Source organism: Lagopus muta, chromosome 2 (assembly GCF_023343835.1).
Source record: "Lagopus muta isolate bLagMut1 chromosome 2, bLagMut1 primary, whole genome shotgun sequence".
Lineage (NCBI taxonomy): Eukaryota > Metazoa > Chordata > Aves > Galliformes > Phasianidae > Lagopus > Lagopus muta.
The window spans coordinates 36,956,078-36,972,903 of record NC_064434.1 but is presented as its reverse complement, the minus strand read 5'-3'; the positions used below and the strand labels follow the sequence as shown (position 1 = coordinate 36,972,903).

The 16,826-nt window shown below is 35.6% G+C and overlaps 1 protein-coding gene across 7 annotated transcripts in view; it reads left to right on the top strand.

Moving 5' to 3' along the window:
* EPHA7 (EPH receptor A7) overlaps positions 1-16,826 on the top strand; it is a 161,147-nt gene that overhangs the window by 9,709 nt on the left and 134,612 nt on the right. The window lies entirely within an intron of this gene.

Here is a 16,826-nt window from a genome sequence, read left to right as displayed (position 1 = left end):
AGGAAATTGAAACTGGGAAAATAAATGTAGAATGAGGTGTGGTTAATAATAGGAAGAATATACACACAATAAAATCTGCTTTGGAGATTTGCATTGTAAGTGCTTACAAATTTAGACACAAAAGTATTGTTTTAGATCTTTCAAACAGAATATCATGTTTCCAGATTGAAGTATGTTTCCCTTTCTGCAGTTTCATTTTGCATAAAACTAACTTGGAACTTTTCACTTTCTAAGGGATCATGGTGAATAGTTTGAAATACTAGTAAGTCGGAGACTATTGAGTTGTACTTTCTAATTAAGACTGATTTAGTTACACAGATTCTTAGAAAAATACTTACCCTTAGTGCTGCTGCCAGTGGGTCTACATGCATAAGAACTTTCTGCTTACTGTAGGAAAGAATATTTTGCTGTCTCTGCTTACAATAAAATCAAGACAGTTTGTTTAAAGACTGATATAATTTTTTTAATGTTTATGAAAATATATAATTCTTATAATAAGATCACACAAGCTATTTATGGTCACATTTTTATCATAAGAGGCATGTTAGTGAGAAATGTTGCATGCAAGTTTACCATACCTACATACACTCCCAAACCTATGAAAAAGAAAAACCTACGGAATTTCAAAACCAAACCTGGCTGCAGTCACTAAACCTGAGATGTCCATGTAAGGACTTCAAATCCTGTAGAGGATTAGGGTAACCCTAAAGGAAAGTAAATGTGCTTATTGTTAATAAGCTGTCGTCAGGGAAAAAAACTATTGCGTTCCTGATGAGTTTTTTAGTAGGAAATTCTATACAAGGTGAAGTTGATCTGGGGCCTTTGTAGCCTCTCACAAATCTTTCATTGTTATGTTGAGAAAGGATGAGGGCTTATACACTGAAGAGGGTGATCTCATTAGGAATAATAGTGATGTAAAAAACTGCCCCCACAAAGCCACTCAGCAGACTGTATTAAGGCTCTGTTAAAAACATTAACCAGTGTATCACATTGAAAACTGTATTGAGTCTATTAGATGTTTCTTTGGAGTGACTGACTTTTTTTTCTTGATTACAGACCTAGTCATGGTTGATGTAATGAATATACTAATTTTATTTCTCTTTAAACATAGAAGAGAAAGTATCCAAATAAAGAGGCAATATATATACTGGGTAGTGGCTGAGATGGGTGAGAGGTGGTGCTGGGGTTAGAGAGAGGAAAGTAAGTGTTTGGTAACTGGAATTCAAGTAACTTATTTATTAAACAAGCTTCTTAATTTCTAACCACACTGATGTTGACAAAAGAATTAAATGATAACTTGTACTTGAGTATAGCAGTGTGCTCATTTGCAAGAACACTTCTCACTGTTGGCTTGCTTCCAAGGCAATTGCTAAGAGAATACGCTACACTGGAAGCAGTCCAGAGGATCATTTATAGTATTTTTTTCTTTTCTTTCAGTGGCCCTATTAAGAATTTGAAAACAAACTCTGGCTCCATATTGAGGCAAGTTAATGTATTTGAGAGAGAAAAGGTGGGAGGCAGCCGCTCACCAAATGTGTGCTGCTGGCTGCTCAGAGTCAGGCTAATCTGAGTGACTGTGTCTCACAATAGTAATTGCAGTCTGTAATGCTTGTTAGCCATGTCTGTGCTTGAGGATGTTATTAAATATGATCAACTATGTAGTGTCCGATAATACAGCTGGCACACTGATACAGCGTCTGTTTTTTGTGACAGATATTGAGGGAAACTTATCTGAGCATTGACACTAATGCAACTGGCTATCTGTTACTGTCAAGCTGTGTAACAGATCAAGCAGAGGCAAGTCGATGTGTGCTTCCTTAACCCAGAGCTTTTATAGCCTTGTCTGAGGGCTCACTTCTGCAAATACTTTGTACCTGGCATGCTGTGTGACTTCTTTGGGACTAGTTGTGGTAGAAAGCATTGTGCGCTGTCAGGACTGGCTGAAGTCTGTGATTGCTCTCTCACGCTTACTGTAGCTCACCTGAATTAATTTAACACAATAGGAAAGCCTTTTAAAGATACAGAATAATGCCTTATCTGTCTGCATTGTAGCAAAGATAGGAGTAGATGGCCACATTGTACTTCCAATAGCTCTTCAACCTGTAACTCAGTGGGGATTTTCATTTGTGTTATGCTGGCTTGATTGGCTGACTGTGATTGAAGAATGCGATCCTTTTGCATACAGCTTTTCTTCTGTATGTGAAATTTCTTGAATTCAGATACTAAAACAATTGCCTTTTGATTTATACTAATTCTGCACTGAATGTGCTGCCAGAACCCTTATTTTTGTTGTTGTTTTTGTTGCACTGAATGCAAGTAACTGGTAGAGTCTGGAAGAATAAGAAAGGAAGCAGTCATGAGTCGTGAAATGCACCAGCTAGACACCAAACTTCCGTTTGTTCATTCTTCAGTGTTCAATCTTCTAAGCTGAATTGATATCTTTTTCAGATGTACATTGATTACTTCTTGCTACTGATGCACTTAGAATTCCATACCATCTCAGTGATCTATTGTAATAACACATACAAAAAGGAGAGCTTAACTCCATGCAGCTCACAGTGTTCATGTAAGGCCAAAATCTTAAAGCTTGTTGTAGAAAGCCTGAGAAAACTAGATAACAGTATGAACTTTGCATTGCAGTTGGTTTTGTTGTTTTTGCTTACATACAAGGGTACTGTCTCCTCAGAGTTGATCATGTCTGCTAGTATTTGGAACTATACTGAATTATAGAGATTTTATATTATGAAGAACTGTATGGAGAAGTACCTAGCAAACATACCTGAAAGGTACTTAGCAAGTCTTCTAATGTCACCCACTGTGCCTGCTCCATCAAGAAACAAAACAAAGAAAAACCAAAATAAAACAAAACAAAAACAAACAAACAAAACAACAACAAAAAAACCCACCTAAATGCAATGCAGTTTTCTCTATCTGTAATAGACTCCCAATGGATGTAACTTTGGTTTCTTTCTCACAGTGTTGTCCAGTCAATGTGTTGCACATATAAGCACCGCACTGATATCAGTGATTGGTATGTGAATGAGAAAATGATTCCTTGAGAACTCCTAGTATAATGCAGTTTTCATCTGTTTCATGTTAGTTGGGTGTGGGATGTAGGAGAATTATATTTATTCAATTGGAGCAGTAGTGTGATATTTCAGAAGGTAAGAAGCATCTCTTAATATGACTGAAGTGAGAAATGACATAGATGATTTAGGACCAAGTCCAAAAACACAGAAGTTGAGGCAAAGTCAAAGTCTAAGTTTTACTATTAAACATCTTTTAATACTAAAACAACATTAACAGTTGTTTTAGTGCCCCTGCAAATAGGGAGGGGATTATAGCTACTTGCACATTCTGTCTTCATGACATAAATATGAAGCTACAGACCTTTCTTTCCAAACTTTGTCATGTACTGTACATTGTGCCTGACTAAAAGCTCTATTCCTTCTTTTTTTTTTCTTTTCGGGACAGACTTTTATCACGTTACTTGATAACATAAGGCAAATTCTGTTTTGGCATCTGTCATGGTAAAGTTATTTATTTATGGTAAAGTGGTGTTTTTTGTTATTGTTGGGTTATTGATTTTTTTAATGTGTGTTTGTAATTGGTTTTCATTTTTCCCTTTTAATATTCAGGAACCAATGTTCCAAGTGTTTGCTAGTAGAGGGCAATGAATTTATGGGGGGATGTGAATGAGTTGTTAAAATGGGGGTTGCCATGCTTCCAAAAAGCCTGGGTTGCATGGTTAGGTCCAGGTGGTGTGTCCCAAAAACTGTGGGTGATTTGCTTATTAAGCAGTCTTTTTAGACTTTCTGTTGCTACTGTTTCTGTTTCTCTTGGTGGAGAAGTGACAAGATGGTAAAATGCATGCTGCTGAAGATGTTTTCTATCAAGACTCTACATGTTTCTTTCTTGAAGAAGTGTTACCTTGTTTCCATTTGCCTCCAAAATTACTCTTGGGAAGATATAAATGCTGGCAGCAAATTGAACCAGAGAAAAGCATGAGGACATTTCTGACAGTTCTGCCATTTTTTTGTAGAGCTAGTGAAAGTTCAGTGGGAGAATGTCTACCTCCTTTCTTTCTCCCTCCTAAGATATCAAGTAGTTTTTCTGTCCTTTTGAAACAAATGTCACTGTGATCAGATATCAGATCCCTGACACTACCACATAGAAACTATTGAATTTTTTTTAAAAACTCATCATGTTAAATATCTTTCCAGCAAATTCTAGCAAGAGTTAGAAAAATAGAACATAAGGTGAAGGTAAGACCTTCAAGCTAGCTGATGAAGAGTACAGAGTAGTTTTTACAGTTAAATATAGAGCTGTGATCTTTACTTCAGTCCTTGTTTGGAGTTTCTAGAGAGTTAAGTGTCTTGAATTCTTTCACACTGGATCAACAAGCAGCCTTTCTAGAGAGTGATATGAACATATGTGAGGTGTAAGGTGGTGTTAAGTTGAAGTGAACAAGAACCATACTGTAGAGACAGTTGAAACTGGTTAGCTCTCATCCATAGTGTCATCAGTGATTACATTAAATAAATCCAAATGAATAAACCACAGAGATGCTGACTGATTAGGTTTCCATGAACTAGCTGGTTTGCTCCAGGAGAACTGACAGGAGTGAAATATTGTATGCAGATGGGCTATCAGGAGCCCAGAAGAAGCAAAATTGTTGGATGACATTGAATATAGAGCTGTCTTCTCATCTCTCTTCCCAAATTTTCTTGTATCTGGGAATTAATTTTATATTTGCATTTTGCCAGAGCTTTGCTGAGTATCGGTTTTGTAAACAAAGTGTGTTATACTTTTTTTTCCTCATCAGATTCACTAGTGAGCACAAATCTTGACAAAACAGCAATGAAATCAAACAGAACCTTAATAGCTTCTCCTTTAGTTACAGAGGAAACACTAAAGCTGTCTTTACAGATCTGGGATGCTGCTGCTGAATTAGCTCCGGTTTCTCAACAGCTGGGCCGTTAACTCCTCAGCCATAAAGTCTAGATCTTCTCTTTGTTCTAAATGAAGCATTAGCTGGTGGTTAAAGCTGGAATATCTTGGTGACAAATCTGTTGTCCAAAACCATACATCAAGCTTCTGCAGCAAACTGTTCTCAGAAATCTTTTGTGAAAAGTTGCAATAACGAAGTGGTAGCTTTGTTGTTCTTTTTAAAATAGAAAAGGCTTTCCTAGGTGAAAAAGCCGCTGATTTGTTTGGAAATTGTGTTGGTTTTTTTTTCTCTTTTTTTTCTACCACAACTTCTGTTGATCTCTGGGAATTAAGCCAGAGAATTTAAATGAAATTTAAATGTTCTTTCATTTCTAAGTCTAAATGTCACAAGTGAAACGCACAAACCTGATTAGGTTGTATCTCATGTACGTCTGTTCCTTCATGTTATTTTTTAAGCAAGGCAAAAACGAACAATCACCAAGAAGGTGCTGAAGACTGAAAAAGTGAGGATCAGTAGAATACTGAGAAGTCAAAAGCAGAGATAATCTAATAGGAAACTGATCAGAGAAAAGTGGGAGCATGTAAATAAATGTTTAATGAATCTGTTATATGCATTTATAAGACATCTATTATACAGATGGTAAAATGCTGACAAAGTAGTTCAGGCAAACTGTGCAGTTCAAAGTAGATATTTTCTGAAAACAGAGAGGTTTGAGCAGAGGAGTGAAGTTGAAGTTCTTATTAGAGAAGTGGGATAAACACAGAGATCTATGCTTGATATGATACTGAAGTTGAAATAAATCTAAATTATTTGTACAAAATGTTTTCTTAACTAGATTAGATTTTGAATTTTGCTGGATCCCAAACTCCATCCTTTCTCATGAAAATGTTGTCTCCCTGCATCATTTTTTATATAGTAAGCAGCATTAAATCCTTGAGACTGTCTGCTTTTACTTAGGATTCTAGTGACAGTATCTTATTTTCCTTTTATGTGGGTTTTCATCTACTATCATCCTTATTAGCACTTCAACTACAGTGTAAAAACTAATTGTTGATTATTGACTTCCAAGCGTTTAATCTCAATGTTTTCACTGTACAGTGATCTGTACAGCTCTGTCTGGAATACCAGTTCAGTTATTAAAAATAGTAAGCTAGCAAAAGTTTATAGGCTAACACTTTTTAAATTGAAAACAAAACGTTTTCAAATATTAACTTCAAAGACATAATGGATAAGTGGATTTTTTCTGTGTGGATTCAGTTTTGTAAATCACACATTTTATGTCTTTTTTTTTTCCTTCTAGAAATGCTATAAATTCTGTGTTTTTTTTGTTTTTTTTTTTTAATAAAACATTAAGGTTCTAACAAAGTTAAGAATAAAACAGTTTTTAATAGCCTTCGTAAATGAGTTTAAAAATTCTGTTCATGGAGCTAATTGAAAATGCAGCATGGTTTAGGAGACAGTAAAAATATGTATGTTTTCTACTATAAGCATTCACAGTGTGTTGTGGCAAGAAGCAGGAGAAAAAACCAGTTCACTGTTTAATTTCATGAAAAGTGACTTCTTACAGAATGAGATTTCTAATTGCTTCTATTACATTGCCTTATTAAGAAAACAGCAGCAATAGCAAATATATTTAAGACATTTAAAACATTTAAATTTTATGAAATATCTTCCACTTACTTACAAAAGCTTTTATCCTTGACCACTTCTTATTCTTTTCTTTGCTCATCCCCATGAGTTCAATTCTTCTTCATGTTAATAAAAAGGTATGGAGTATTTGAAAGAGAATAGTACCGTAACTAGTAGTTGACAGCAGAAGTTATTTTCTGTAGGAATCTCATATTTATTTTCTTGTTCCTAGACATATTGACAGTATGTCCATTGTTTCTGAATGTCTTTAGTAAGGGAGTATTCTTATGCTCTTATGCACTTTTGCACAGGTAACTATTTCTGACAGTATTAAGTCTCATTATTAAATGTGTTAATAAAAGCTAATCAACATATTGAAAAACAGCTGTTTGGTATTTAACAACTTTTTCTTCTATTTTTCCTCTTTCAATTAAAAAAATTACTTCAGGACAAATATCTTTTAGAAGTTATGTACATTTTAGGCAATTTGACTTAATGTAATTTATAATTCAAAGTAAAAAAGGCCACCTGGTATAAAGAGAGATAAGAATTATTTTATTATAGTTTTGGAGTACCTGTCATGTCAGTCTGTGTACATACATAGATAGCAAGTCCAATCAGCTACATAAAGCTATCTTGAAGAGCATAAAGTTACTTGCATCTGTGAGAAACATGAGGATTTTCCTATCCTAGGTAAATTGATACTTCTTAATTTTTATGGTTTAATTAGATGCATGTGATTATTAGCAAAATAATCTTGCAATAGCAATATCAAGCATCTTTCTAATAAGTCTAACATCAATTATTTAGTATTTTATGACACTTGACATAGCTCAGATGTGTGACTGATTAATAAAAAGGAAATACGTGATCAAGAAATGTAATTATAATTATTTCACAGATATCATTTCCTGCTGCACTTGTGAAATAAGTTAAGGACCCAGTTTTGAGAAGCTGGTACAAATCTAGAGCCCTAGTTTTCTGTTTAACTACTGACTTTTGAACAGAAATATTTGATGGTAGCTCTTGCCACAGATAAGCATGCTTTAGAACCTGTGCTCTTAAAATGGAGTTCTTGCTTTTCAGTATTTTAAGTAGGCAAAGCCTTACACAGAAAACTACCTGTGTAACTGTGGGCTTAGGCTTAATCCCTAGCACTGAATGGCAAGAATCCGACCAACTCCATCAGCGTAACACCACGTTAATATTTTTCTGCTGAAGAAAATGCTAAAGTTCTAAGTAACTGTAAGCATATGCATAAACCTAAAGCTTTATTTGATGAAACGTATTTAAATTATTTTTTTATTAGGAATGTTTTTCTGAATTGTAGGTATTATGTTGGTAGAAATGTGTATAGATAAGCATATATAAATGGCACTTGAACATTCCACAGATGGTTCATGTGATGTATAAACTGTAGCATAATTAATGGATATAACCTGTTAAATTATTTCCTTATGTTGAGTGAGTGTGAAATACCACCAGCCTAGATGACTGGTGGTGATTTTCCAGGAGATTGAACACAGAGTAAATTCAACTATGCTAGCCTTCCTAGGTCACGTACCTTGCACTTATGTCAGGTGACTGATATGGTGTCCTCATATAATATGCGTATGACCAATTGCATATTCCTTTCAGGTTAATGGATATATTCTTATGATGCAGTTAAATTGCCAAGTATTCTCTGACACTTGTTAGAGCTTGTTTTTCTCAAATGACCACATTTCTCAAATAATTTTGTTGTAGTCTTGAAGCACAGTGTATGTGTACTCCTTCATAGAGATCTAGTGCCCTGCGTATGAGGGGCAGAGTGTAGAGTTCCTCACCCACTTCTGGTAAAGGGAAAACTCAACAGATGCCTGAAGTTTTTATTGCTGATCTGATCCGCTCCATCTGAAAAGTTAAAACTCTCTGTCACCTACAATCCTCCAAATCTCTCTTTCTCAGTGGCTTCACTTGGGAGCAGTAAACACAGCATTCTTTCAACTTCCTGAATGCACCATTTTTTTTCTACTCTAAACCACTGTATGGATAGAGTTTGAGAGCAATTGATATGTCTCATGGATGTCTATGTGTTGCCTATTTGAATTAATCCATTTGTGTCTACTGAGGCACACAGTTGGTTCTGAGAATCTAGTTAAAATCCCAATCTAAAATTGTGGAGCCCTTGCTTAGCTACCATGAATATGCTTAAAGAATGTTGGCAATTGGGATTCTACAAAAAGTTTACTGTATGCCTAAAGATTTGGAAATCTGTATGCCAAACAACTTAGCTATGTTGGTGCTCAAAAAAGTTACACATTCAAAAATTAGATGTTCTCTCATCTGTCTGTGAACGTGGTTTGAGTGGGCAACATGTGACTATGATCACTGATCATGTTTACATGATCTCATTCAGCTCAAGTTTTCCTAACTTAGGTCGATTATTTTTCTTGCTGAGCAGAATTTGAACTGAGATCTCTTGCTTTAAATACTGCATGTCAACTAACCAACATGCAGTCAGTGTTAGAAGGTTTTAATAACCCCTGCTGAAACTGTTGCTCTCTCCGTACTCTATCAGTTAAAACCATTCATATGGAGGTATAGATTCCAGTCTTTTTCGTTATCAACTATATATATGTACTTACGTATATAAATTCTGGTATAATTGTGTATTTTCTTATGAGGGTAATTTGTTTATATGTCAAAGTAAATTCAGATGTATTATTTTTTTTCCTCTTAGACTATAGTTTTAGTATACCATAAAATATTAAATAATAAAATTAATCAGAAACAAAAAGATTGCATGAAATTATTTTTAGATCATCTTTGCTCTTTCTTTCTGAATTGCTCTCTGGAGATAATTTTAGACTCTAATTGGGATCTTGTGGAAGATGGGATATTCCTATTTTATTTTGTTGTATGGGAAGAGCCTCATGATATGGTTTCCTTGCTGGAAAAAGACATTTAATCTTAGATATTTGATCTCTTATGTTTCAAAATGCCAATTTACTTTCTTGATTGATTAAAATAAATATAATTGCTAATTCATTGTTTTCATTTTTGTCCAACTTTATTTATTGAAAGCATGTTTTCTGCCAGTACTGTTCAGAAAAAATTTTTATATAATTGTAGCATTATTTTGTGCTATCTGTATATGCTTATGCAGACGAATGGAAAACTCTGAGAATGTATGCAATTTTATTAGCTAGAAAGGAAACACAGATCAAGTCCCCCTAAATGATAGCTAGGAGGAAAATGGCATTGTTTTAGCAAATCCCAAAGCTCTACACTGTCACCTAATTAGCTCACCTGTGGAAGTCTTAGCTAAATTTAATCCACAGCCTGCTACTGGTAAATGTGAAAGTATCATGTGCTTAAAATCATAAGCAGGGTTGAAAACTGTGCCCCAAAGTGCTTACTTATGAATATAGAGTATTAAATCTGTGATCAGTGACTTTCTTTTCTGCTTGTTTTCACTTATCATTAGCTGGATATCATTTCATTTTCTGATTAAAAGGGGCAATTCTTTGACTTCACGGTGTGTGTTCTTGTCTGTCTGCTTTAGTTTATCAACTGAAATAAGTCTCTATTTGGCCTATTATTTAAAAAAAAAAAAAAGTCTAGTCTAGTCAGGGGAATTGCTAGTGAATAATGTTAAAGAATGAGGGTAATAAATAGCTTTTTTCTGTAATACACGTTCCCCTGGAAGAGTGTGATAGTGCAGGGGACAATGATTTCCCTGCTTTTGATCTTATATCTTAAAAATTTTGCTGTCGTATTTTAAGATACAAAGTCATGGCTTCCTTTATTACTCTAAAATATGCAGTTTTTACAGTGGTATGAGATTCAAAATTGCATGACACAAGTAGAAATGATTGTTTAAAAAAAAAAATAATCACAGAAATAATGTTCAATCTTTACGCAGATAAATTCTTTTTGCTTTCCTTTTTGCCAGTACTAAAGGAAAATACAATCCAAGTTCTCTGAGAGTAAACCCTACATTTTAAATTCTGCCATTTAAAGTCATTTTGTGTATTTAAATAATGACAAGAGTATTCACTATTAATTAACATTCAGGAGATAACTGACTGTCAGTTGCCAGTCGAAGTGGTGTTCTGAAGAATGTTGACATTGATTGATGGATGTGTTCTGGGACTGTGCACAAACATGCGGCTCAGGTCATCTGAGCACATAAAAACAGTACAGATCTGCTCCACATACACAACATATCTTTTGCTTGAGCTGTTCTTTCTTCTAAATGGCGGATATCCTTTCATGCTCCCTAGATTTACTGATTTGTAAGATAAACGTTAACTTTCTACACCATTGTTGTCAATTAAGAAGAGGCCAGTTTAATCTTGTAAATACAGGTAATGCAGAATTGCTGTTTCTAGCAGTGAGTAGCTGACGTGTAAGCATTCAGACTGAAACAGTATTTTTTTTGAATGCTGCTTTATAAAGTGCTATACGTACTTAAATGTATACTAGTGTAAGTTATTCTTTAGGAGGAGGAGAATCCCGATCTTTATATTGAAAGTAGAGGAGGCTTTTCAATCTTGAATTCTCTACAATCTTTCCAAAAGAGAGTTCTAAATATCTGTAGTCATATGTGATGTTTCCATGTGCCTGAGTCAGTACTGTATTTACGTTCAGTGAAATAAGATCCAGCTTTTGGCACTTTGACAAGCAACCTGTACAGTGTCAGGAGGGAGAAAGCAGTGAAATGCCAACAGAAGTTCCTATAGTGTGGTGATGAGCACGGGGATCACAGTGATGCTAATGAGAAGGTTGCGTAGCACTCTGCGTTTCTTCCTGTTCCTACTTTGGACTGATGTTCAGTAACAGGCATTTTTTTTGTTGCCGCCCAGGCCCAGTTTCTTAGTTTTATGGTTTCCTGCTTTTTCAAGAAGGATGTAGCATGCCCTTTGTGCATCACATATGATATACACTTCCCCTGTGCTTGCTTGCCTGTGCCCTGTGGGAGAAGTGTATCAGTTCCTCTCAACTCTTTTTGGTGGACATGTGATCAAAAAACAGTGGTAGTAATTAGCTAGAGTAAAATTGTATGGTAGTTTATGGACAGTATAGCACATAGATGGAGCTGATACTTTCCTGTATAGGTGGTCCATCTTCAGTGTATCATGTTCTTCAGAAGTACTGGTTTCTCTTTGTCATACTTCATTTTAGTGCTCAGAATATGCCTACAAATATATCCTAGTTGACTTGGATTTAGCTGTAAAGAGTTGGACGATCGTCCATTAAGGTTCTGGAAAATGGGAGTACCATCTGATCGGAGCCCTCTGCTTATCCATAGTGAGTGAAAACTCGTACTGTACTGTATTACACATCTCTGTAAGTTAACAAATGGGATCAGTCTCCTCCTTAAAACCCCTCTAGCTGTCTGTTCTGAGAAATGCAGTAGTTTCACCCAACCCAGATGGAAGTACTGTGCTGCTGGGGATTCCTTGCCAATCTCTATCCTCAATAGCGGTTTCTGAAGCACATTGGAGAAATCTGTTGAGTACTGTCATTATTTCAGATTTATGTCCTAGTTCTCTCTGCTTCTTTCAAGTACCTGCAACTGGAGTTCCTTAACACTTCCTTTAAGGCTGATATAGCATGCTGAAGAGGCAGAGCGCCCTGCTTTTACCCAATGGAAAAGGGGACTACAAATGTTTTTGTTACAAACCCACTTATTTTCCCTTGAGTAAAATCTTGCTTGCTTTATTCATAAAAATAAAATAAAAAATAATTAGTCCCTTGGGACTAGTTGTGAGAGTAAGAAAAACAGGAATTGGCCCCATGTCATAACCATCTGTTATAAACACAAAGAGCAAAGGCCCAATCTTGCAGCGCTTGCTTAAAGCAGTTTATTTAATAGTTATTACAAATATGAAAAATGTGTGTTTTCCTCATTACTGTGGCAATATCCCTACCAGGAGTGTTACAAAAAAAATAAAATAAAAAATCATCATGAGTTGTGGTGTACAATCACACAATTGCATTATTATATATTGATGTAGACTGCTCTCAAGAAATTGAAGTATTACTTTTTTTCAAAGATCACCTCAACTGCTTTCACACTTTTTTTTCATAGTACATCTTTTGGTTTATGACTGAATTGTGACTGGGTTTTCTTTCTTGACTGATTTTATGACCAATGTTAACTTATTTTTGGAACATGGCTAGTTTGAGAAAGGTGCAGCTTTCCCCCTCTCTTAGAAACATTTTTGGAAAACTGAAATAATTGTATCTGAACTTCCGTATTATTTTATAGGAGAAAGGTAGATTTTGTGCTGTGGTAGGCTTCTATAGGCTGGATTGCTAGGCTGGTTTACATTTTTGTCTGCATTTTTGTGACCCCCTTTTATATTGGCTCCAAATCTGTACTCTATTAAAAAACAAAACAAAACAGGTTTTGGTGTCCCTCATTCATTTTTAACATCATCTTTCACATGCAGCATTTTAGTTTTCGGAGTTGTGCTAGATAAAGTAATTAAGCTTAAGGTTTTAATGTGGGTGTTAAATCTATGCCCTTCACCTCTGGTTACAGACCTATGCTAGGTATAGCAAGGGTCACTGTAATCTTGTGGATTGCACCTCACTAGGATACCAGTCACCCTGGATAACTATGCTGCCTTTAAGGGTGGCTTTGTACAATCAGTCTGGCTCGGAGCACATTCAGTACAGCCCAGAATCTAGGAAAAAAGTATAGATTAGATTCAAAGTCAAGATGTTTCCATAGTGTATGCTGAAAGACAGGAATTGTTGTATTGGATCAAAGAAGTGGCTTGCTAAATTCATTACTCTTTTGCCAGTAATGGCTAGTAGCAGATAAAAGAATATCAGTTTTGTTTTTCTTCAACCCCTAAGAATTTCCTACAGCTGTTGGGTTGTTTTTTTTTAAATCTCTTTCCTTCAGTCATTGTCATTCAAATGTTGAAAGATATCTGATTGTTTCCCTTCCATGGATATGTTCTCATCCATTTTGTGTTCATATTGTATTTTTGTGGTTTTTACTAATTTTGTGGCCTTAAATTCAAATGGTCTGAACATTCCTTGGTGTTTATATTATTAACAATTAAAGCCGTATGAGTTATAAAATTCTTACTTTGAACTTGACTGAAAATCCCCTTAAGGATTTGACATAGAGGTACAGACAGTAACGGCTAAACTGATTCCTATGCATTTAAGGATGTGCATTTCAAATGGTTTGTGACTGAAGAAACTAATTCATAGTTTGTGAACTATGTGTAGGAAAGATATGTTGGAATTGTATTACAGCAAATTCTTTTTCTGCATTTATAAGCACTTTGAGCTATCAAAGGGTTAAACCCTACAGGCAAGCAGCATATCACTTTCCTTAAAATGCCATTGGGAAACTGAGATAAATGGTGAAGCATTTTCTGTGTTGACATGATGTTCGCCTGTCTGATCGCATCCTTCCCAACAGACAGCAGAGAAACAATTACAAAAAAAGACATCTGTGCCAAGGTTTGGCTAGCCAGGGAGGGCAAGCTCTTCTGTTTAAGAGGTAGAGAATCCAATCGATGAAAATGTCTGGGCCTGTTAGCACCAATAAAGCTGAAGGCCACTGGGAAGCTCCAAGAGGGCCTTTTGTTGTGGAGATAGAAAAGGGGCCGAAGCTGTGACACTTGGGAAGGAATAGGGTCAGCTAGTACCATCATCCATCTTCCTCAATGGCAGCTTTCTGTCAGTTTTTAACCCTGCTCAGCAGAGGATCTAAACCTCTATTGTTGGCACCAGCCAATTCTCAGCCAAGTGTAAATGAAGTTAATATTCACTGACCTTATGCATAGCTAATGAAGGCCCTTGATGTCATCCTGGAAATAATGTTATCTGACACTTCAAAAAGCAGATGTTGGCAGGTTGTTTGGGGTTTTTTGCTGAGCCAGTTTACAAAGGCACATTGTTTAGCTACCTCACATTTAAACTGATTTCCATAATAACCACAAATAGGCCTTTTTGACCTTAAATTGACATAGTTATGGTTTTAGTTTGCATTTCATTATACTCTGCTCACAAAGCCTGACTAACCTGTGCTAAATGATCTGGGAGAAGTAGCTCAGCTCACTTAGATAAGAAATATATGGGTCAATGAACAAATTTTATTTATGCTGATAAAACAATGAGTAATTAGTTCAAATAGTTCAATGCAGACATTTTTAGAGCACTATGAAGAATGGTGCTTATTAGCTACATAACTTTTTGAAAGGAAAACATGTCACAAGCAGTAAAAAAAATTATATTCCTGGATATGGTTTTTATTTTGAAAGGCCTATTACAAGCCATCGTTAAGGTCTTTTTCCAGTAGTTTTTTGCCATGGTATAACATTATTATTGTAATATTGTTTTAATTACAGAAAGTTAAATGATTTTTGTAGATTACACCTTGCCAGAAGTTTATCTAAGACAGAAGTGCTGTGATGATAACTGCATATTTATACAGCATGTGTCATCCGGATAGACTCCCAAACCTTCCACAGACTTTTGCAAACACAGCGCATCAACACTCCTCTTGTGTCAAAGCCAGTGTCAAACATCTGTTGTAACTCTAGGGAGACACACTAGGGCTCTTTCTAAGGCGCAATAGTGTTTCTCAGCAGCCTGTGGTTCTGATTCAAGGAAGCACATAAGCATGTACCACACGTAGAAGGTGAAAAGTGGTTTGGTTTGTTTTTGTTCTTGTAAACTAGGCTGAAGCTCTGTCTCATGTGTGCTTACCTTATGAGAGATGAGCATAATGGATTATAGTAATACAGTGCAGATGCAGGATGAGTAGTCATTATTAATCAAAATTTTCAGCTGTATCCAGCAATGAACTTACAGAGCCACACAGCACAGCAGCAGACAGCAAAAAGCTCTGTATTATGCTGCAGTGTTGGTTTATAAAATGTGTTTGAATGATGGCTACAGTGTAGTTAGCGCCCTTCAAGGTGCAATCCGTACTTGTCCTTTTGAAAAAGAACTCAGTCTAATGTTTTTTTTTTCCTTTTTTTTTTTCTTTTCTTTTCTTTTTTTTCCATCTCCTGTTGTAAAAGAATGAGTTAATGGTTGAATTGAGAATGCTTGATCACCGAAGTTGCTTGGGAGGCAATTATCTGACAAGCTGGTAAAGATGAGAAATACCAGCACAGATCTGCATCTAATTGAAATCACTCAGATCTGATCCTAAGATAAACAGTCGTAGGGTTTTTGGAAACTATTTTATTGATTGTATTCTTCTCATCAGTTGTTTCTATTTGTATCTGTTAAAAAGGTGAACATTTCCTGTAGTAACATATTTACTTGGACAGCAGCTCATCAGTTCATTTTATCTGTATGCTTTTGCTTGATATTAACTCATATCAGATAAAAAATAAAAAAGTGAAATTCTTCATATTTCTGGATGAAATTTTCAGAAATCAGCATTTAATTTTGTTTGAAATACAGACGTACTTTATTAGTTTCTGGTTATTTGTGTGCTGGCTGTGACAAATGAAGGCTCAGTCATACAGCTCAGATGACTGAAAGGCTACTTACAGTTTGGACCAATTTTAGTAGAGTGCCTAATATGACTAATTTGTCCAGATATATTAAATGAGACACTTATACTTTTTTGTTGTTGTTGCTGCTGGTTGTTTGTTGTTATTTTTGTTTTTACCAGTTCTATATTTAGTCCATTCCACAGTCATTCTGAAATCATGTTAAGTTAGAAGAAAATTCCTAAAGTACAGGAAAGCAGTACCAGAAGTACTGCCGGCTGAGCAGCGCAGGGTGATCAATGCACCAAAAAGCACTGAAAGCAATGGGTCACCTTAGTGGGCTTCCAACGAGCCCTAAGACTGCTAAGCATGACTTCAGAAAGGCCCTCTTCTTATATAAGAATCTTCTAAATAATAACCAAATTCTGAGTCACGTTTTGGTTTTGCTATTCTGCTGTAAATTCATTGATTTCTGTCTGAGTTTTGATAGCTTGTCTTTTGTTGTCAGGTTCTATTTTATGAAAAGTGTAGAATGCCAAAAAACAACCAAACTGACCCAGTTTTGCCCTTTCTTCTATTCGCCCTATCCATTTGCTCATCAGAAATGGATACTGACATACAGAGGTTTATTTCCTATTTCTGTGACAAGACTGTGAAAGGGAAATTTGCCTTTGTGAATTAAGCCATGGGTAGATTGATTTATTTCATCCTGTTGGTATTGAACATTGCTCATATTTTAGTTGAAAGTTTGCAAAATGCTACCTTTCCATGGGCAGGCT